This window comes from Protopterus annectens, chromosome 10.part0 (genome assembly GCF_019279795.1).
Source record: "Protopterus annectens isolate FY-2018-M chromosome 10.part0, PAN1.0, whole genome shotgun sequence".
Taxonomy (NCBI): Eukaryota; Metazoa; Chordata; order Ceratodontiformes; family Protopteridae; genus Protopterus; species Protopterus annectens.
The window spans coordinates 146,837,653-146,859,825 of record NC_056744.1 but is presented as its reverse complement, the minus strand read 5'-3'; the positions used below and the strand labels follow the sequence as shown (position 1 = coordinate 146,859,825).

Genomic DNA, 22,173 nt, shown 5'->3' with positions numbered 1-22,173 from the left:
CACAACTGTGACAGAAAGGAGACAGACATAGCACTTAAGCTAGTCAAAGCTACAATCCTTCCCACTTTATATCCTTCCAGTGGGAAAAAGGCAAAGGAAGAAAGCCAAAAGTGGACAACCTTCATTAATCGAATGAGAAGGTGCGTTTCCAGAGGTTAACATTTGGTATAAATACAGCAACTGAAAATGACAGACTTGCTCAACGGCTATGATGTTGATACTGTTGTTGTGGATGACATCTTTGTATCTGTTCCAAATGCAGAGAGACCCATGATTCAAAGTAAGACAGAGTTTTCTAAGCTATTAAAGATTCTGGGTTAAAGTTTAACCAAGACAAATGCTGTTCTGGCAAGAATGAGCTCCAGTAGGTTGGGAATAGCATAAGTATTTGTAGAATATGACCAAATGCAAGCAAACTCAGAAAAAAATCCAATTTACAAAATACATATTGTATAACTCGATTAGGACAAGCCCTAGGCATTATTAATTTTTTGGTCAAGTTTGTGTCAGATATTTTGATTGTGGTATGTCCATTAATTGACCTGTTAAAGAAAATACATACACTGGTTATGGAGAAATGTTCAACACCAAGCTTTCAGCAGACAAAAAGAAACGCTAGCAAAAGCTCCAGTGTTACTATACTGTGATGTCACCAAACTGACAATCCTAGTGTAGATACTAGTAGTTAAGGCATAGATGCAGCATTACTCCAAATGCATGAAATAGAAGTTATGTCCTTACCATAACGTTCCATGTGGAGTGTTCATCTCGCCTTTGTTCTTACACATGGGGTTCGGAGCCGATCCTCGGCTCCGTGCCGGCCTCTTGCAAGTTCTGCATCGAGAAGAAGCTCGAGACAATCTAATACCCACAATCCCCCTCTGCCTTTACCTCAGATCTAGTTTGCAAGCAAACCAATCTCCAGAGAGAGCACATTCATGCTTACATCACATATGTCCAGAAATAAGAATTTATACATAACTATATATATATATAGTAAGACAAATAGACATATATATACATATATATATATATATGTCAACTATGTACACAATAATTGTAGAAGCAGTAGCAGGATGATCCTGGCCAGGCATCAAAGAACGTTCTTCTTAGGGCGGGAGGGTGGGAATGTAAGAACAAAGGCGAGATGAACACTCCACATGGAACGTTATGGTAAGGACATAACTTCTATATGTGATAGTGTTCAATCTCGCCGTTTGTTCTTACACATGGGTAGCGTCCCTAGCTCCTTGTTCCTGAGGAACTCACAGAAGGACGTTCTTGAGCACAGTGGAACCAAAGGTTGCCCTGTCCCTAGAAGCCTTGTCTACTTTATAATGAGAAATAAATGTATGTGGCTTAGACCAAGTAGCAGCCGCACAAATAGCGTCCAGTGGTAGGCGGGCTGCATGAGCCAAAGATGTAGACACTGACCTTGTGGAATGTCCTTTGGGTTTGTGCAAAAGAGTTTGATTTGAAGAATAGTAGACATAGATTATACAATCTGTTAACCACTTAGAAAGAGTTCTTTTGGTAACTGCTAGTCCTTTCCTGCTATCAGCAAAAGCCACAAAGAGTTGATCAGTTTTTCTGTGATCTTTTGTTCTATCCAAGTAAAATCTTAGTTGTCTGTGAACATCTAATTTATGCAACATGTACTCCATTTTGTTGGAGTGATTTTTGAAGAAAGTGGGTAATTCAATTGACTGATTAATATTGTTAATAGAACACACTTTAGGGAGAAAAGATGAATTGGTTCGAAGAGAAACTCTGTCAGAGTGAAAGATCAAATAAGGGTGCTTGATGGAGAGAGCCTGAAGTTCAGACACTCGCCTAGCGGAAGTAATGGCTACCAAAAATAGAGTCTTCCAGGACAAAAATTTTAATGGGCAAGAAGAGGCAGGTTCAAAGGGGGGCAACATTAATTTAGATAACAAGTTTAGACTCCAAGGTGACGTAGGAGATCTGACTGGTGGTCTAATATGGAAAACCCCTTTTAGAAAGGCTTTACAAAGCCTGTGAGCCATAATAGGAGCTCCACATTCTTCCACATGGAATTTTGAAATGGCTGCCAATTGAACTCTTAGTGTAGCAGGAGAAGCACCCTGATGGAATAAGTCCGTTAAAAACTCTAATATATTATTCAAGGGAGCTGTAAAAGGATCCACTTGGTGTGTATTTGCCCAGAATACAAATCGCTTCCATTTACTAGAATATGTTTTAGTAGTGGAAGCTTTATGAGAAGCCACCAATATATCCTGAACTGCTGGCGATAAAAGATCAGACCCGGCTAAGTTGGGAATTGGAGCAGCCAAGCTGCTAGATGGAGGGACAGGAGCGCGGGATGGGGCGCCCCTGACGAGTGAGTCAATAGATCTGGCTCTGGGTCCAGAATCCAGGGTCCCCGAATGCAGTGAGTCTTCAGGAAGGAAACCATATTTGACGAGGCCAGAATGGGGCAATGAGGATTATTGTCCTGTGTAGGTTTCTGGCTTTCTGGAGAAACTTTGGAATCAGAGGAAATGGAGGAAATGCACAGGAGTCCCGGGGCCAATCGTGAACCAGTGCGTCCCTGGGGACTTCCCCTGGAGGGGGTAATAGGGCAAAGTAGCTCCTGCATTTGGCGTTCATTGGAGACGCAAACAGGTCGCAGGAAGGCTGGCCCCACGTGCGAAAAATCCTTTTCGCTACTGACTGTTTTAGGGACCACTCGTGCGGTAGCAGAATTGCTCTGCTCAGCCTGTTGGCTATGACGTTGGATGACCCCGGAATGTGCGTTGCTATTAGAAAGCGACCCGTGGACTCCGCCCACTGCCAGATTCTCATGGCCTCTCTGCATAGCTGATAGGATTTGGTTCCCCCTTGCTTGTTTATGTACCAGACTACAGACATGTTGTCCGTCTGAACTGCAATAGTTCCCAGAGGAAGAAGGGGAGCAAAGTGTTGCAACGCTAGAAACACTGCCCTCAACTCTAGAACATTGATGTGCAGATTGTACTCCAAATTGGTCCATTCGCCTTGGACTGTCTGTCCCTGAAAGATGCCCCCCCACCCTATCAGGGAAGCGTCCGTGGTCACCGTAACTGTGGGTGTGGGTAGCACAAATGGCCTCCCCTTGGAAAGGTTGCACGTTTGAAGCCACCAGTTTAGATCTGTTTTGCATGTCTTCGTTATAAGAATCTCGTGTGTTAGAGGTAGCTGTTGAAACGACCATTGTGCAAACAGTAGCCATTGTAGGACTCTCATGTGCAGCCTTCCCAAGGGTATTGCAATAAGGGAGGCTGACATGAGTCCCAACACCTTCAGTACCAGCTTTGCTGGAGATTTCCTTGACAAGAGTAGAAGACGTATATGAGTCTGAAGTGATAGTATCCTTTCTGGGGGAAGTCTTAGAATTAACTGACGTGTGTTTAATTCTGATCCTATGAACAAGATATTTTGTGATGGCTGAAGTAAGGATTTTCCGAAGTTTACGGAAATCCCTAGGTGAACACACAGTTGAAGAGTAAAGTCTCTGGCCTGTAATAGTTGACGCTGGGTGGTGGCAGAAAGGAGCCAGTCGTCCAGATACGGAAACACCTGGAATCCTTGGCGTCTCAAGTGAGACGCTACCACTGCCATGCATTTGGTGAAGACCCTGGGGGCTGAGGTCAGACCAAAGGGCAGGGCTCGAAATTGAAAGTGACTGGCCCCCAGCCGGAAGCGCAAATGATCTCTGGATGCCCTGGCCATTTTGATGTGGTAGTATGCATCCTGTAGATCTATTGAGCACATCCAGTCGTCCTTCTGTAAGAATGGAAGGATCGATTGAAGCGTGACCATTCGGAACTTTTCTTTCCTGACGAAGGTATTGAGGTAGCTCAGGTCCAGGATGGGCCTCCAGTCCCCTGTTTTCTTTGGAACTAAAAAGAACCTTGAGTAAGTTCCGAATCCTTGCTGGTCCGCTGGGACTGGTTGGATGACTCTTTTTTCTAGCAGCTTTGAAATTTCTATAGCTGCTGGCTCTCGCAGATGGGGCGGTACATCTGGGAGTCTTTTCTTTGGAATGGGATGGGATAGAAAGGGTATGTTGTAACCTCTGGTAACCACGCTTTTTACCCACTTGTCTGTAGTTACATTTTGCCAGGCCTGAGGGTATAAAGCTAAGCGACCCCCGACTGCCTCCAGAGCAGGACAGTCGGGCCTCCTCTCAGGAGCGCTGGAAAGGTTTATCAGGGAGTGTATCCCTGTCACCTTGATGTTGCGGACCCCCTCTGCCGCCTGGGCGGCGTCTTCCACCTCTGCCCCCTCCTCTGCCTCTAGAGGGGGCATCTCCCTGTGTGCCTGAGAAAGCTCCTTGGGGTTTTCGAAACCACATTTTCCCACCACGTTGCCCTTTGGGGTACAGTCTGGTTGGGGTGGAAAAACGGACTCCGACAGCAGACAGAGTCTTTCCCTCCTGTTCACACCGGGTAAGGGTCTCCTTTACTTTGGGGCCAAAGAGAGTGGCACCGTCAAATGGGGCGTTAGTAAAGGAAGACTTGAAGGCTTCCGCAAAGGAACATAAGCGCATCCAGGATTGTCTACGAAGAGCAATCGCTGAAGCTGCTGCCCTACTCGAACCTTCGGCTGCGTAGGAAATCAGCCTCATGGACGAGTTCACAATGGATGTAAGGGTATTAAGTTGTGCTGTCACTTTCTCTGAGACAGCAGCATCTGTAGTACCCTGGAGGGTATCTCCCAACTCTTTGACTAGATCCCTCTGTAGACGTGTAAAATGGGTCAAATAGTTCAGGGATCGCATGGAAAAAGCCGCTGAACTAAAAATGCGCTTCCCATACCTATCCATCATCCTAGAATCTTTATTAGGGGGATGGACAGATGAGGAAGACTCTGACATCTCCTTTTTCGTGGCCGCTGCCACCACCATAGCGTCCACTGGAACTCCTTTTGTCAGGTAGGACTTGTCCTGAGGTGCCATGATGTATTTATTTGGTTTCCTTGGGACTGGTTCCACTGTGTCAGGAGCCTCCCACGCCCTTCGAGCAATTAGTTCCATTAATTCATCAAAGGGCGGAGTGACCCAGGAGGAGGAAGGGCGAGCACCAAATGCCTTCAGCAAAACTGACTCATCCTCAGAAGGGGGAAGGGACTGCCAGTCACCTCTCTGTTTCAGGATCTCCAATATGTCCGAAAAAGAGACATCTTCCGAAGGTGACTTAGGGGACCCTTCTGACTCATCTAAGTCAGTATCAGATGTCAAGGATTCTTGTGGAGAATCCAAGTGTCTCCTCTTACACAATCTTTTCCTAGGGACTTCTTCGTGGGGAGCATCCGAAGAAGCCTCCGAGGAAGAGGGGGCACCCTCCAGGGGTGGCTGAGACACTGGTGCCCGACGCTTGGATGTGGCCGTGGGTGCAGAGGAGGATAACGGCCCTTTATGGGGAGGAGAGGTTGCTTCCACTGATGTGGTTGTCTGGGTAGACAACACCTTCCTCATTAGGTCGAACGGCCCCGGGTCCCACATCGCAGAATCTCCCGGTTCCGAGAAAATGGGAAGAATCCCCGACACAGGCACCGAAGGCATCGACCCTGAGGACGGAGCCGAATCGATCCGCGCCGAGGCCCCGAGGGGGAGAGTCGGAACCGAAACGTCGGTTCGACTCTCGGCCCCGGAACCAAGGACAGACCGTCGGCTCCGAGACTCCGGTATCGGGTCCGACGGAGTCGAGGTGAGAGGAACAGACCGAGAAAAGGACGGTTCTGGACCCGAGGGCTCCACAATCAGTAGATCAGCCTCTTCCGGCTCCAAAGACTGAACAGGTCTCGGAGGAGGAATGGATGGAGACACCGGGAGGCCTTCAAGTTTCGACACCAACTGGGTGGAAACCGAAATAAGTTTGGACAGGGCCGAATGCTCCAATAACTTCTGCACCACGCGATCCACATCGATATCAGAGAGTTTGGAGGAAGAACGGGTCGAAGGAACCGAAGACGGAGCCGACCTCAATAATGTCGAAGGAGGGAGCTCCATCACCGGTTCCAAGACTCGAGGCTCAGGAACCGATACCAGTTGAACACTCGGCCCGAAGTCTGTGGAACCGGTGATCTAACTTTTGCTGAAGAGCTCGGAGCCGATGACTTGGGCTCCGACGTCTTCGATTCCTTAGAGGACTTTGATGCCTGGTCAGAAGCATCAAGAGCCTCCTGAAAAGAGGGTTTCAATAAACCTCTGTCCATTAGTTTCCTGCGCCTATCTGTCATGACCCTCCCACTAAAAGAGTGACAGATGGAACAGTCCTCTTGCAAGTGGAGAGGGCCAAGGCAGTAGACGCAGGAACTATGGTTGTCAGTCACTGACATTTTCTGGCCACACTGACAACGCTTGAAACCTGACTTTACCTTATCAGACATTATAAAAGTACAAGACAAGTCCAGTAATGCAGTCAAATCCAAGAAAAAATTTGTCAAATCCGAGTAAAAATTGTCAAATCCGGTATAAAGGTCAAATCCTAGTAAATTTAAGAAGGGTTGTAGGCCCCAAACAATTCTAACCGATAAAACAGTTTAACGGTACCGAGAAATTATCCAGTAACAACACAATCACACAGAATATCAGAGAAATATCAAATAGTAATAAGAAATCCAATAAAATATAACAAATAAAGTTATATCTTAGCTTTAGACGCTCGAGCTAGCTCCCAACGATGCGAACGCAGCAGCGGCAAACTAGATCTGGGGTAAAGGCAGAGGGGGATTGTGGGTATTAGATTGTCTCGAGCTTCTTCTCGATGCAGAGCTTGCAAGAGGCCGGCACGGAGCCGAGGATCGGCTCCGAACCCCATGTGTAAGAACAAACGGCGAGATTGAACACTATCACATCACATGTTAGCATTCTGGAGCAATAGGTAAATCCTAACAATGCTGAACAGAGATATCTGCATATCGAAAATGAATGACTTGCAAGTGTGTAAGCATGTGAATGATTCTCAAGATACTCGTTAGGGCCAAAAGGTTTCCAGCTACAGACTGACAAGCCATTGGTTCCACTAAAGATTTTGCCTAGATGCCAAAAACAACCAGTGAGGCAGAAGATTCAATAGAGTTGGGAATACGTGTACCTGGAAAAAAGACAGTTGTAGTAGATGCTTTATCCAAAAAACATACACATGACCAAACATTATCAAATACTGAAGACAACGTAGCAACCTACGTGCAAAATATAATGGCAATCAGACCTGTAAATACCAAGAGACACAAAATGCTAACACAAGCTTCAAAAAATGACTATGAGTTAGAAATTGTTATGCAATATGCCCAAGATGGATGGCCTAGTTGTACAGGCCAACACGGAAGGACTATGGCTGACCAAGTTATGACTGCAAACTGGGCGCCATAATCGACTCTCCAGCCGACACAAGCATCCTCCAAAAGGGCCCCATAGAAACAGACAAGTGGTGCCAGAGCCATGGCCTCAAGCTAAACGCTAAAAAGTGTATAGTCATCCCCTTTGGCAAAAACAAAGTGCCCACAAATTATCACATAGGTGGTAATCCATTAAGTACAGAAGAAGTAATTAGGGACCTGGGAACCCAAGTTCATAGGTTCATAGGTTCATACTAGGCTATCTGCCCAAGGGCATTTATAAGCCTAGCCCATAGTTATTTGGCTTTCGCCACCCCTTTAGTTTGAATAAAACTATGCCTATTATTTTGCTGTGCCTCTGTCAAGCAGTGACACTGAAGTAATCCCTGGGGTATATCTGCGATCCCCCATCCATTGGTCAAGATTCCTCTTGAACAAGGCCAGCGAGGTGCTCTGCCTCACATGTACTGGGATTTTGTTCCACAGCATAGGGAGTCTCTGGGTGATGAATCTGTCCCTCCAGCACGTTCTATTAATAACCGTGTCAAGGTTTAAGTCTCCGCCCTTGTGGTTCTGAGGGATCTAGATTTTTGAGGTGAAGCATATTCATCAAATCAGGGTTTGACATGGCCTTATATGTCAGGCACAGGTCACCTCTGAGCAAGCGGTATGAGACTGAATAGAGCTGGAGTTCTTTCAGTCGGGCAGCATAAGACATATTTTGAGACCCTTTATCCTTTTGGTGAGGAACTTTTGGGGCCTTTCCAGCTGCTGCAGGTGTCGGGTCAGATACATTCCGAATGGGGCATTGTACTCAATCATAGGTCTAATGAGTGATGAGTACAGGGGACGATGACCTCCCTTGATCTAGATGTGAATCCCTTCATGATCAGGTGGGCAATGTAGAAGGTTTTCCTAACCACTTTAGCAACATGAGTGTCAAGCGAAGGCTACTGTCAACCTGGGTCCCCAGATCCCTGATGACTTCTTCTGTGCTCAGTGGATTGCCACCTATATGGTAGCTAGGGGTAACCTTGTTTTTCCCGAAGGGTATGACTATGCATTTCTTGGCATTTAACTTTAGGCCATGGCTCTGGCACCAGTTATCCGTTTCTGTGAGGCCCTTCTGAAGGATATCTGTGTCAGATGTGTTTTCGACTATGGCGCCCAGTTTGCAGTCATCTGTAAACTTTGTCAGCCATAACCCTCCTGTGTTTGCTTGTACTTCAGAAAAGTAGATGCCGAACAAGAGTGGACCCAGGACTGAGCCCTGTGGGACACCACTTGTGACAGGCTTTGAGTCTGACATGTCCCAGCAACTCTGACCCTGTGGGTTCTGTCACTTAGCCAGTTTGCAACCCATCTTGTGATGTATGGGTTTACATTCAAGCTGATGAGTTTTTCGATGATACCTGAGTGGGGTATTGTGTCGAAGGCCTTTGCCAGGTCAAGGTAGGCTGTATGGACTGCCTTTCCCTTATCAATGGCCTTGGTGACTGTCTCGAAAAAGTCAACCAAGTTTAAAAGGCATGATCTGCCTTTGACAAAGCCAAACTGGGTTGGATCCAAAGTCTGCAAGTTCCCTATGTCTTTATTTATGAGTTCCATTATGATCCTCTCCATGGCTTTGCAGATAAGGCTTGTCAAGCTAATGGGACGGTAATTTCCAGGGTCGGTGGAGGCACCGCCCTTGTGAAGTGGGACCACAGTCGCCATGCACCACTCCTTGGGTACTTATCCTGAGGTGAGGCTAAGATTAAACAGCTGTCCTAACTGTGGTTAGTTGATAGCAGTCTCTCATTTGACAACCACGTGGCCAAAGTGGTTAGAAAAACATTTTATATAGCCCACCTAATCATGAAGGGATTCACATCTAGATCAGGGGAGGTCATCGTGCCTCTTTACTCATCCCTCATCAGGCCCATAATTGAGTACAATGCCCCTTTTGGGATGTACCTTACCAGACACCTGCAGCAACTGGAAAGACCCCAAAAGTACCTCACCAAGAGGATCAAAGGGCTCAAACAGATGCCATATGCTGCCCGGTTAAAGAAACTTCAGCTCTACTCAGTGGCATACCGCCTGTTCAGGGGCAATCTGTGCCTGATGTATAAAGCCATGTCCAACCCGGAATTAATGGACATGCTGCACCTCAGAAAATCCAAATCCCATCGAGCTACGCTCGAGACTTGAACCTCAGCACTGAAATAAATAGGACATGCTGGAGGGACAGATTCATAACCCAGAGGCTCCCTTCACTCTGGAATAAAATCCCAGTCCAGGTTAATCAGAGTCCCTCATTGACTCTCTTCAAGAGGAATCTTGATGAGTGGATGGGAGATCGTAGGTTTAACCCGGGTATCACTTCTGTGTCACTGTTAGACAGCGGCACAGTATACTAACCTCGAAAAAGGGCATATCAAAATTAATTTAAAATGGGTGGCGAAAGGCAAACACATTCTGGCTAGGCTTATAAATGCCCTAGGGCAGATAGCCTAGTATGAACCTATGACCAAAAATATACTTCACATGCAAATACTACACAGTCACAGCACAACAATCACAGCAAGAAGGCTTACTGCCATATCAAGACAGAAATGCAGTACCCTCATCACATTATGATGAAGTTCTACGTCAAATGCATAAAGGTCATAAAGGTCTCACACAGTGTTGAGAAAAAGCAAACATGTTAACATGGTGATCAAACACCAACCAAGACACTGCAAAGCTTATGTCAAACTGTCAGTTCTGTATTGTCCATAAACCAACAGAGAAGAGATAGCCACTCATACTGACACACCAAAATATCCATAGCAAAAGATAAGTGCTTATCTGTTTGAGGTGTCTGAAGACAAAAGCTACCTCATGCTTGTTGACTATTACTCTGATGACATAGAAATAATGTTCCAACTATGACAGGTTAACAAATAATAGCAAGGTTAAAGACCACATTCCCATATGGAAAACTCATCAAAGCAGTTACAGACAATCTTATTTTATTTATTTATTTTTTTATTTTACATTTGTTGACCAGGTTTGTCCAGCTGAGCTGATGGCCCTTTTTCAGTGCAGGCCCGGGGAGAAAAGCTCCACAAATTACAATAAAAAGTTTACAGTTTGTATCAGAGTTTCAACAGTTTGTGGAAAACTATAATTTTATTCATACCACATTGAGTCCTCGCTATCCTCAATCAAATGCTGAAGATGAGAGAGCAGTTCAAACAGTTAAAAAATTACTACCTGACCCTCACAGAGCTCTCTTGTCATATCAAGCCATTTCTCAATCCTCACTCTGCTACAGGAAAAAACCCTTTGCAGCTAACATTTGGAAGACAAATAAGGACTAAAATGGCATCTTACAGTTAAAACTTGAGTCTAAAATTAGGTTCATATGTAGGTACTAGTCTATCTGCCCAAAGGCATTTATAAGCCTAGCCAGAATGTGTTGGCTTTCGCCGCCCCCTTAGATTAGTTCCCTGTGCCTCTGTCCAGTACAGCCACTGAAGTGATCCCCGGGGTAAACTTTCTGTTTCCCATCCACTCATCAAGGTTTCTCTTGAAGAGTGTTAGTGAGGAGCTCTGCCTAATGCAGATTAGAATCTTATTCCAAAGCATGGGAAGTCTCTGGGACAGGAATCTATCCCTCCAGCACGTCCTATTTATTGTGGTGGTGAGGTTTTGATCCCTAGAGAGTGTGGCTCGAGGGGATAAGGTTTTATTTAGATGGAGCATGTCCATCAATTCTAGGTTGGACATGGCCTTGTATGTCAGGCAGAGATCACCTCTGAGTAGGCGGTATGCAACAGAGTACAACTGGAGTTTCTTCAGTTGAGCTGCATAGGGCATCTGAGGCCAGTGATCCTCTTGGTGAGGTACTTCTGTGGTCTTTCTAGCTGTTGCAGGTGTCTTGTAAGGTACATCCCAAATGGGGCGTTGTACTCTATGATGGGTCTGATGAGTGATGAGTAGAGGGACACAATCACCTCTTTCGATCTGGATGTGAACCCTTTTGTGATTAGGTGGGCCATATAGGAGGGATTTTCTAACCACTTTGGCAATGAGATTATCAAAGGAGAGATTACTATCTACTTGTGTCTCCAGATCCCTTATTACGTTTTTCGTATTTAGGGGACTACCACCTATGTGGCAGTTTATGGGTACTTTGTTTTTTCCAACGGGGATGACTATGCACTTCGTGGCATTTAGCTTGAGGCCATGATTTTGACACCAGGTATCTGTCTCCATGAGACCCTTTTGGAGGATGTCTGTGTCAGCCAGAGAGTCAATTATAACCCCTAGTTTGCAGCTGTCTGCGAATTTGGTCAGCCATAGTCCTCCTGTGCTTGCCTGTACTTCTGAGAAGTATATGCCAAACAGGAGGGCTCCTAGGACTGAGCCCTGGGGAACACCACTTGTAACCAGTTTAGAGTAGGACCTAGCTCCTGCAACTCTCACCATGTGGGCTCTGTCCGTAAGCCAGTTGGCAACCCATCTTGTGATGTAGGGGTTTATGTTCAGGCTGGTGAGCTTGTCTATAATACCAGAATGGGGAATGGTGTTGAAGGCCTTTGTGAGCTCAAGGTAGGCTGTGTGTGTACCACCTTTCCCTCGTCTATAGCCTTGGTAACTGTCTCAAAGAAGTCCACCAGGTTTAGGAGGCATGGTCTACCCTTAACAAAGCCAAACTAGGTAGATTCCAGTGTTTGGAGGTTCCCAATGTCTCTGTTAATAAGTTCCATGATGATGCGCTCCATAGCCTTGCAGACCAAGTTAGTCAGGCTTACAGGGTGATAGTTCCCGGGGTCTGTTGTGGCTCCGCCTTTATGGAGCAGAATAACCATTGCTGTGCGACACTCTATGGGTATGTTGCCTGTGGAGAGGCTGAGTTTGAACAGTGCGTTTAGGTGCGAGGTTAGTTTGCCTTTGAGCTCGTGTAGGACGCAGCCTGGGACACAGTCCAGTCCCACTGATGCTGCGTTTTTGGCTTTGGAGAGGGCTGTTTTAACCTTAGTGTCTGTGATTTCAGAGGCTCTACCTTCTTCTGGTATGGTTATGGGCCCTTTTGGGGGCGAGAGGGGGCTGACGTTTGCACTGAACCTGTCAGGATGTTGGCAATATTGGTCAGTTCAGTGTATTTTGTACCATTCTGCACTAACTGCAAGTAGACCTGAGCATTGCCACTTAGATTCTTGACATAGCTAAAGAATGCCTTGTGGTTATCTTTGGAGTTTTTCTTTCGAAGCTCGCCTTGGATGATTTTTATGACTGATTGTAGTTTCTTGCCTATACTGATCAGGGATGTCTTCCCTTCTTGGGATTTTACTCTTTTCTGTACTAGTTTTCTCCTTCTCTTGTATAGCTTGTTTATGGCAGGGGTCCACCAGACTGGTTTCCTTTTCTTGGAGGAGTGAGTGTTGGTTTTGCTTGGGATAGCACAATCCATGCATTCTTGTAGGTGCCCGTAGAATGTATTAGTAAAGGATTTTGTAGCTTGGACAGCGTTATTCTTTAGCATGGGGGCTAACTTTCCACCTCAGTCTTAAATAACGTCAAAGTTGCTTTTGAAAAGTTTTTCATGGTGGTTTCTTTGTCCGGGGGTGGGGGCGGAATGTGGATATCCAAAGTGATTTTGTTTATGGTTAGCTCTAACCAGCGAGGGGTTGTCCTCCGGTGTGGAACACTGGTCGCCTATGTTGGTGATGACCAGGTCCAATATGTTGTCACCTCTGGTGAGAGTGTTGTCCAGTTGATCCAGGGCGTTTGAGTTTATAAATTCTAGGAAATGGTGGGCAAGGGAGTTAGTACTTGAGTAGTTCTCCCAGTTAATGTTTGAGTAACTGAAATCACCCACTATTAGGGTGTTTTGTAGGACCTTTATGTTTCCCAGTGTTTCCAGAAATGTGGAATGGGGGTCCTGGGACATGGTGGGTAATCTGTACCAAACTACAATTTGAATTGCAGTTTTGCCCGTTGTTAGTTGCATGTGGATGATCTCTGAAGCATCGTGCTGTGCCACTAACCTGGAGGTGTGGGTATCCTTGATGAATATGGATACGCCCCCCCTTTTGTATTTCGGTCCGGGTTCTGTGGCTGAAATGTATGGTATGAGTTGTAGCCTAGTAGTGCTGGAGTGCTCACTGGAGCCTTAAACCAGGTTTCTGTTACTGTACATATATCAATTTTCTCTATACTGAGGAGTGCCGCGAGTGCGTGCATTTTGAGGTTTAGACTTCTGGCATTGAGTAGCCTTACCCTCAGTATTTTGTTACTTGTGCTGTTTACAGAGGTGGGTTTGTCTTTTGAGCCTTGCCTAAAAAGACACTATGGGGGTGGCAAGAGCCTTGGCCAGTATTCGAAAGCCTAAGGGTGACAGGTGCAAGCCGTCTCTAGCATAGCAGCATGGCTTGTCGAGCATGTCATCCCAGGCGGACAGACACTGGATCCCCTTTGAATGACACCAGAAACTTAGCCAATTGTTGAAACTGATAATTTTTTCTTTATACCATGTTATCATTCTTGGTGAGGGCAGGATACTACTCAGGGTCAGGGTCATACTGGCCTGGGCTATGTGATCAGAGAGCTCTTCCATGTCTCTTTTCATGTAGTCCAGGGAGGTACGGCTCAGATCATTCACACCAACATGGACAATGACAGAGTCATATTTGTACTTGTTCTGGAGTGACCTGAGTGCTTGTGTTATGTGGCTGATCGTGGCACTTGACAGGCAGCTAACAATAACCTTCTCCTTATTCAGCCTAGTGATTGGGACGTCAGTGTGCCTGACTATAGAGTCACCTATTACTAGTATGTTGGGCATGTTATTTTGCCTTAAGGGCTGTGATTGCATGGAACACAGGTTTTGTGAAGTATGTGTTTCATGGTTTGTGTTGGCGGGTGAAGGTTGCTTGGATGTCCGCTTTGGAGGTCTCTGTTGCTTTTGCAGATTTTTATTTAGAGTCTCCAAGTATATTTTTGTGTATTTGTGTTTTCTGCCGATGCTGGTTTAATGGGTCTATGTGAGACTGGTGGTGTGATGCAAGTATTTCCCTTCTCCTCTTGCTGTCTGATCCAGTCTTGGGTTTGGAGAGCTTAGCCTCCAGTTTGGCTGTATTTGCATCTCTCGCATGTATTAGTGTTTGGTGGCAGGAGGAGAGGGTTGTCTGTGTACATGACGCAGTTGTAACATTGCCTCAAAATGCCCAGATTCACCAGTTGGACTGGAGAGTTCATCTGAAACTGCCCTATGGACATGCCTGAATATGTACAGTGAACAGTTTTAATGATTGGCTGGTAAGGTCGAATAGACAGCCTTGTCCTTCTGTACAATATGGGGGGGGGTCTAGTGCTAGGGTTTACAAGTGCTTGCTATGAGTTTTGAGTAAGTGCCGGACTGAGAAATGAATGGCTTGAGTGCTTAAGTTAAAAGTTTGTCTAGTTCCAAGGGAAAATTTGAACAGAGGACTTTGTGGAGCCGGGAATAGTTATACCCTAGCTAACCGGCGCTGCCTGGCTCGCAAAACTGAGCAAATGCGGATTTTATAGCAGGGAAATGAAAGCGATAAAAATTAGCCCAAAATGGCCAATAAGCTAAAACTGAGCAAATGCGGTTTTTATAACAGGGAAATGAAAGTGATAGAAATTAGCCCAAAATGGCCAATAAGCTACTATGTTCTGGGCTGAAACCACTCCTCCAGGGACAGATAGGCTGCTCAAAGCTCCCCTCTCTCACAGGTGAACAGAGAAACTTCCTTCTATCCAACTAAGGTATGGGTAAACACAGAAATTTTTAACACAGCCCTGAATTCAGCACTAAACTGAAAACTGGACTATACTAGCTTAGAAAGGCGGGAAACAAGTATATTTTTAATAAAGCAGATACAATAAAAAAAACACTTTAAATGCACAGAAAAGGATACTTATTGTTATATATCTCAGATCAGAGTTGTAGTCAATGCCCCTACTAATAAAGTAGGAATAAATACAAATACAGTAAAAGCAGATGAATAAAGTGCAATATATATTTATATATATATATATATATATATATATATATATATATATATATATATATATATATATACATAAAACAATAGAAAATGAACAAACTGTTACCCAATTAACCAGAAGAAAGCTAAAAAAATGAGCCCTGTTCCAGCAATCAGACAAGTTCTAACTGCACACTCCTGTTACTAGGGTGCAGGGGAAGCTTCTCCAAAAAAAGATGGCCTGGATCAGGCACACCAACTTCAGAAAGAAACAGTTCAAATATGCAGGCACAATAAGCCTGTAACCAGAAATTCCCAGCTCAGAAGGGCAGAATACAGCCTCTCCTCCCACAAGAGTGCAGACCACAAACCTTCTTAATGTAGAATAACTGGCCTGAAATCCAAGTGCTTAAACCATAATTAATATACTTTTAGAAAGGCAGACACTGAGCCTTCAAATCAGCAATTTCAAGCTTAGAAGGATGTAAGCTACCTGTCCTGCCACAACAGTGCAGACCACAAACCTTCTTAACATAAAACAACCAGTATGAAGCCCAAGTGCTTAAACCAAAAGACTTAGAATAACAGTTACAATTTAATCAGGCTACTACCAAGCAGTAATAAATGCAGCAGAATAAATAAAATGTAATACTTATAAGAGGCAAAAGCAAAATAAAGTAGGAGGAAACACAAATACAGTAAAAGCAGATGAATAAAGTGCAATTTTTTTTTTAGTAAAGTGCAAGGAGAGAGGAAGGAAGAACCTAAGGTGGTTTGGCCTTCTCAAATCTTCTCACTGTATTAAGTAGAGTGAACATTAGACTCAGAATATGATCTCACTGTACTCGGTTAAGTGAGCAAATGAGATGGACTCAGGAGGAGTGTTCAAATACAGACTTACAGGAGGGCGGGCAATTCCAGACCCACCAACACCAAAAGAAGAACAGGAAGGGTGGGTGGGGAACTAACTGCACAGAGACACACAGCACACTATATTCAGTGAACACCATTAGGTAACAGAAAAAAATGAAATACAGTACTTTTAATACTGCAATTCTGTTTAACTCAGTTAAACAAAACCACAAAGCTAAACCTACATATAAAAAGTTTTATTAATTTAAATTTTTATTACTGTTAATGGTGATGATGCTAAAATATCTCTGCACTATTGTTTTTCAAAACGTATAAGAAAATGTTTTGAGTAAAAAAATGTTCGATGACAAATGCTATTCTACACAACTGCTACCTATCCTTCAACAAGGTCAAAAGTATATCTGAAGTTAAAAGGGTAAAAATGGGGAACATTACAGTGTAGAAAACTAAAGAACAGAAGTCTTACATGGTGCAAACAGAAGGTGGTGCCATAATTAGATGAAATTAGTGGCATATTTGAATAGTTCCTGGTAAGCCTCCAACTAAAATCTGTGTTCCAGAAAATAAATTTGATGTATGTGAACCAAGACAAATCAGGCCCATATCCAATGTGTGTTCTCATTCCTTAAAAGTGTTATCATAGCGCAATATCAAAGGCAAGGATGGAAGTTCAAAATTCACAGTGACAAAAGTGTGATGACAGACTGCATGTCAATCAACTGAGTGTGACTGTTCCTGATCCTGTTAACAGAGCTTTGCAAAATAACAACTCTAGAAATAACACTATCTATTATAATTATTTAATATAGCAATAACCAACTATGTGGATGTGGTTTATTGAAGATTTACCCACAGCTGGTGTGGTTTAATCACGAGGGCAAAGCCAGAGTGATTAAACAAAGCCAACCATGGGTAAATCTTCAATATACCACACCACTGAGTCAGTTATTGCTATTATACAATGACATTATTTAAAAAAAAAATTATACTTTGTATAATGGCATGGTGTTCTTCCAGGTTATTTCTGGATTCTGCCTTTTGATGATGTACTGTTCATACGTATCTGACTTGCGTTCCCCAACTTACACAGTACATCACTGGTTTAGCAAGCAATGAAATTATTTTCATAGATTTGCAGAGCAAATTAAATAAACCTGTACACAGTACATCACTGGTTTAGCAAGCAATTAAATTATTTTTTGTGACAGCATGCTGTCACTCATAGATTTGCAGAGCAAATTAAATAAAACCGTTTTTTTTTTTGCATCATATATATTTTTCAAATTGATTCATAAACTAGTGCTTTCTCATTCTTATAAGTTCAAATGCGTTTTTCTTTTATCATTGAAGTTTTGTGTTCATTTTGCTTTTTTATTTGTGCACGTAGGTACATTAGTGTCATTCTGCATTAACACTAAAAAAAAAGCGTGGCTGCTCAATGATACCTTTTGCAGCCGAACTTTTGCTGTTGGTATGTTGTCGATTTACAACAGGCAGGCTCGTTGGGCTGACCAATCAGCGTACTTGTTTTTGAACATTAATGACCAGTCATTTTAGAATAGGTTTCTTTCCACAAATTCCAGTTTCAGTTCCTATTCTGGTCATGTGACATGCAAGAGTGCGTGAAGTCAAAGTTCCAATTCAGTACCAGCATCGTGACACAGTAATATGGTCAGACAAGTGAGTGCACATTTCTTCTTGTAAAAATATGCTGCTAGTGAAGTGCCTCTCACATTTTAGTTTCAAAATAATGACACAAATCACATTTTCTAAAGGTTTAATATTTGCATTGACAGGATCATATATTAAACATTTACATGTATGTGGACAACAGATATATACACACACATACATTGTAATTCCAAAGAGAAGTTTCTCCCACCCTGGGGAAAATGTCATGGTAAGTAGAGCTGCTAGAGTATGTTTATACTGTAAATATGCATTACAGCCATTTCTACTTTAAGACTACTAGTTATCCATGCCATTTTAAGAATGCATGGATCTCATAATGCACTTTATCTAGTCCTAATGTGATCATGGTGACTGAATTGCTAACATAATTCCTATTGAGCCACCATTTTGTACAAAATAATAGTTACAGTATCTGTTTGACTAAAATGCTAGTGAATCCTAATGTTAATGACATTATTAAATCAACATTACCCAGTAACCAGAGGCATGCACCATGACAGATATAAAAGAGGGCAAGGTATTTTATTTTTTTACTTACTTTGTTTACTGGGGAAGCACACTGATTACAAAACAACATCTGTAGGCTCAGCCTGCTTGAAGAAAATCACAAAAAATGTTGTTTGTCTTTCGGCTTTTTCCCAGTAAGGGGTCGCCACAGCGGAACTCCAGTCTGCTAATGACTGGCAGTAGATTTTTTTACGAAATGCCGAGGTGCCAGCTTGACGCCCAACCTTCAACGAAGGCGCATCCATTTACGCCCGCATGTTTTTCAAACGCTACCCAACCGTGGGGAGGACATGCAGACTCCACACTGAAGACACTTCCAAGCCAAGCCGAGAATCAAAAAGGAGAACCTCTTGCTGTGAGGTAACAACGCTACCGTTGTACCACCGTAGAATACAGAAGAAAATCACAAAAAATAATAGAGCTAATTCACATACACGGTGCAATCGCAGAAGGTACAGAGTCCAACAGACAACTGAAACAATGAGCAAATATTCAAAAATATATACCAAATATACACTAAGAAGGACCGTAGCTCACTGCAAATGCTTACTTTTAAAAATCACTTTTAATAGAAAACAAACGAACCCCTGAGAGTTAAAACTATTTTACACACAGTTAAGTGCTTTCAGCTGCTAACTGCAGACTTCATCAGAACAATGAAATGTGTGTTATGCCCCCCATAAAATACATTTTCAAAAAAAATCAAGATCCAGTGGGAATGCTCAATCAATTAACCTCATGATTAAAACATAACCTTATGAATATTCATTAATTCTGCTCATTCAACCTACACAGTTTTGTATTGCACTCTGTTACCATACAGTTTCTAAGTATACCTATAAAACAATTGCATGTGTATATGTATATCACATTTTGGTATAAAAACAAATTTATACATTTTTAAATAATTTATGCTATGTTAAAAAATATATGTACTTCTTAAGAACGCAATATTGCACTTTTGTTGTATAATAAGAACACACACAAAACAAAAAACATAATGTATTGATGCTCATTTGTGCTACGTTAAAAAATATGTACATATTTAACACTCAGTGTTACACTTTGGTTATTTGGACATTATAACCTGACATGTTGCCTCCTTTCTTATTGCACCAGCTTTCATTTTTTTCTTTTTTTCTGTTCACTTGTTTCTAACTTTATTCTATGCGTACATATATCCTGCTATACCGTGTCACTCATATCCTTGTATCCTTGTATCCAAGATTGGTTTAGTGGGATTATGGTCATTCAACCCAGGTTCTCTGGTTAGCAGAAAAATAGGTCAAATGGCAACTCAGGCTTAATGCAACCAGAGAACCTGGGTTGAATAACCATAATCCCACTAAACCAATCTTGGATACAAGGATATGAGTGACACAGTATAGCAGGGTATATGTACGCATAGAATAAAGTTAGAAACAAGTGAATAGAATAAAATAAAAAAAATGAAAGCTGGTGCAATAAGAAAGGAGGCAACATGTCAGGTTATAATGTCCAAATAACCAAAGTGTAACACTGAGTGTTAAAGATGTACATATTTTTTAACGTAGCACAAATGAGCATCAATACGTTATGTTTTTTGTTTTGTGTGTGTTCTTATACTATACAACAAAAGTGCAATATTCGTTTCTTAAGAAGTATATATATTTTTTAACATAGCATAAATTATTTAAAAATGTATAAATGTGTTTTTATACCAAAATGTGATATATATATATATATATATATATATATATATACACATGCAATTGTTTTATAGGTATACTTAGAAACTGTATGGTAACAGAGTGCAATACAAAACTGTGTAGGTTGAATGAGCAGAATTAATGAATATTCATAAGGTTATGTTTTAATCATGAGGTTAATTGATTGAGCATTCCCACTGGATCTTGATTTTTTTGAAAATGTATTATATAGGGGGAGAAACACACATTTCATTGTTCTGATGAAGTCTGCAGAGGAAAGCGATTAACCTGTGTGTAAAATAGTTTTATCTCTCAGGGGTTCGTTTTTGTTTTATTTTTCTATTAAAAGTGATTTTTGAAAGTAAGCATTTGCAGTGAGCTACGGTCCTTCTTAGCATATATTTGGTATATATTTTTGGTTATTTGGTTGCATATACTGTTACAACTTGGTATTTAATGAGCAAATATTACTAACAAAGAAGAAAAACAAATGTGGATTAATTTTAGTAGCACATATGGGAGGTAAGCAGCAGGTGAGAACAGAAGGTGGATGCAGATGGGGAAGACGTTATATAATGTGTCCTGTGTAAAGAAACTTGCAATCAGACTTTTGATGGAAGCGTCTTTTGAGTTATTCTCTGAAAGAGGAGATTTCTTTTAATGACAGGAGGGATTGCCAGTATTGAGAAGGAGTGGTCACTACACTGCAGCTTTACTTGAGGGTCTGGAGTAAGAAAGTCCAATGGGAGAAGCTGAGAAGGTTGGGGAGGTTGCAGGGAGTTGTTTTATTACAGACTTTGACAGCAAGAGGCAGAAGACACCTGGATGACTTAGCTTGAAAAGAACAGACCCTAGGAATTGCTCAACTCTGTAGGTGACTACAAGCCACCTGGCTTTGGAGAGAGTGGTGCATTTGTTTTCCAGAGTAGGAAATTAATTTGCAGATTTTATTTTCAAAGGCCTGTAAAGTGGATGAGGTTTTTCAGAGGATGTGGCTATGAGAGGGAGCCTTTATTCAAGCTGAACAAGGATAGTTATGGAAGTTAAGAGACTGTTCCAGCCATAATCCTATGTATTTAAAGGACGGGGTTGTTTCTATTGAGGTACCAGTGGCAGCTGCAATTTCAAGATTTTTAAGAGTTTATTAGGAATATAAAAAGCTTAAAGAGGAAATAAACACAGAGTTTTCAAAACAGGAAGTAATGCAGTTACAGACAGATCATTGTACAATGAGGCCTTTTTAAAACTCTGAGTAAGTGCCAGTTAGGTTATAATTATAAATTAAAGATATACTTGCAAAGCAGAAAGGCAATGTATAAAGGACAGATCAGTGTTAGGTAAAAACTGGATAAGAAACTGTTGGAAAATATTTTTTTTTTAAATAAAGTAAGGCACGTACATGAAGAGAAGTCTTTTTTAATAAAGGAAAAAGAAGAAGCATCTCCCATTTTAGTGAAGATCGTAAGAAAAGAAGAAGAGGGAATAATACAAGCATTAACGGATGATACAGGGTAGCAGAAATATATAAGAAGGAAATTATGCAAATAATTGTGGATTGTGATAAGAAGATATATGCAAAGTAAGGAGAAGAAATAAACTATTATTGCAATTTAAAAGTAATAATGAAAGAATCACTGGCATTGCAAGTTAAAGGTGCAGCAGCATAAGCGCTAACCGAATACTATACCAAAACAGGTAAAACAGCAGCCAATTCCTGGATTCGATGAACAGTATTTTAAGTTTTATAAGAATATGACTGAAGATCAAAAACAATTACTTAAGGTTAGTTCAAGTGGAAATAAAATGGAATCATTAATGTTCAAAAACTTAAAAATATAGTAAGATTTATATGGAAATAGGGATAAAAAGTGGATATAAGAAATTGGTGACCAAGTATTTTAAATAACACTGATTGTAAGATTATGAAAATACTTCAAAAATTGAAAAAAAAAACAGTTTTATAAGCTTTACTAGAAGTTAGGTACAGAGCAACAGACAAAGAGAGAGTTAATAAATGAAGGTACTGAAAGAAATGTTAGCTAGACTAATATATAGTGTAGAAATTTTAAGGCTGTAATGAGTGA

At 42.1% G+C, this 22,173-nt stretch overlaps 1 protein-coding gene across 1 annotated transcript in view; it reads right to left on the bottom strand.

The window, feature by feature from the left end:
• AMZ2 (archaelysin family metallopeptidase 2) overlaps positions 1 to 22,173 on the bottom strand; it is an 821,206-nt gene that overhangs the window by 726,765 nt on the left and 72,268 nt on the right. The window lies entirely within an intron of this gene.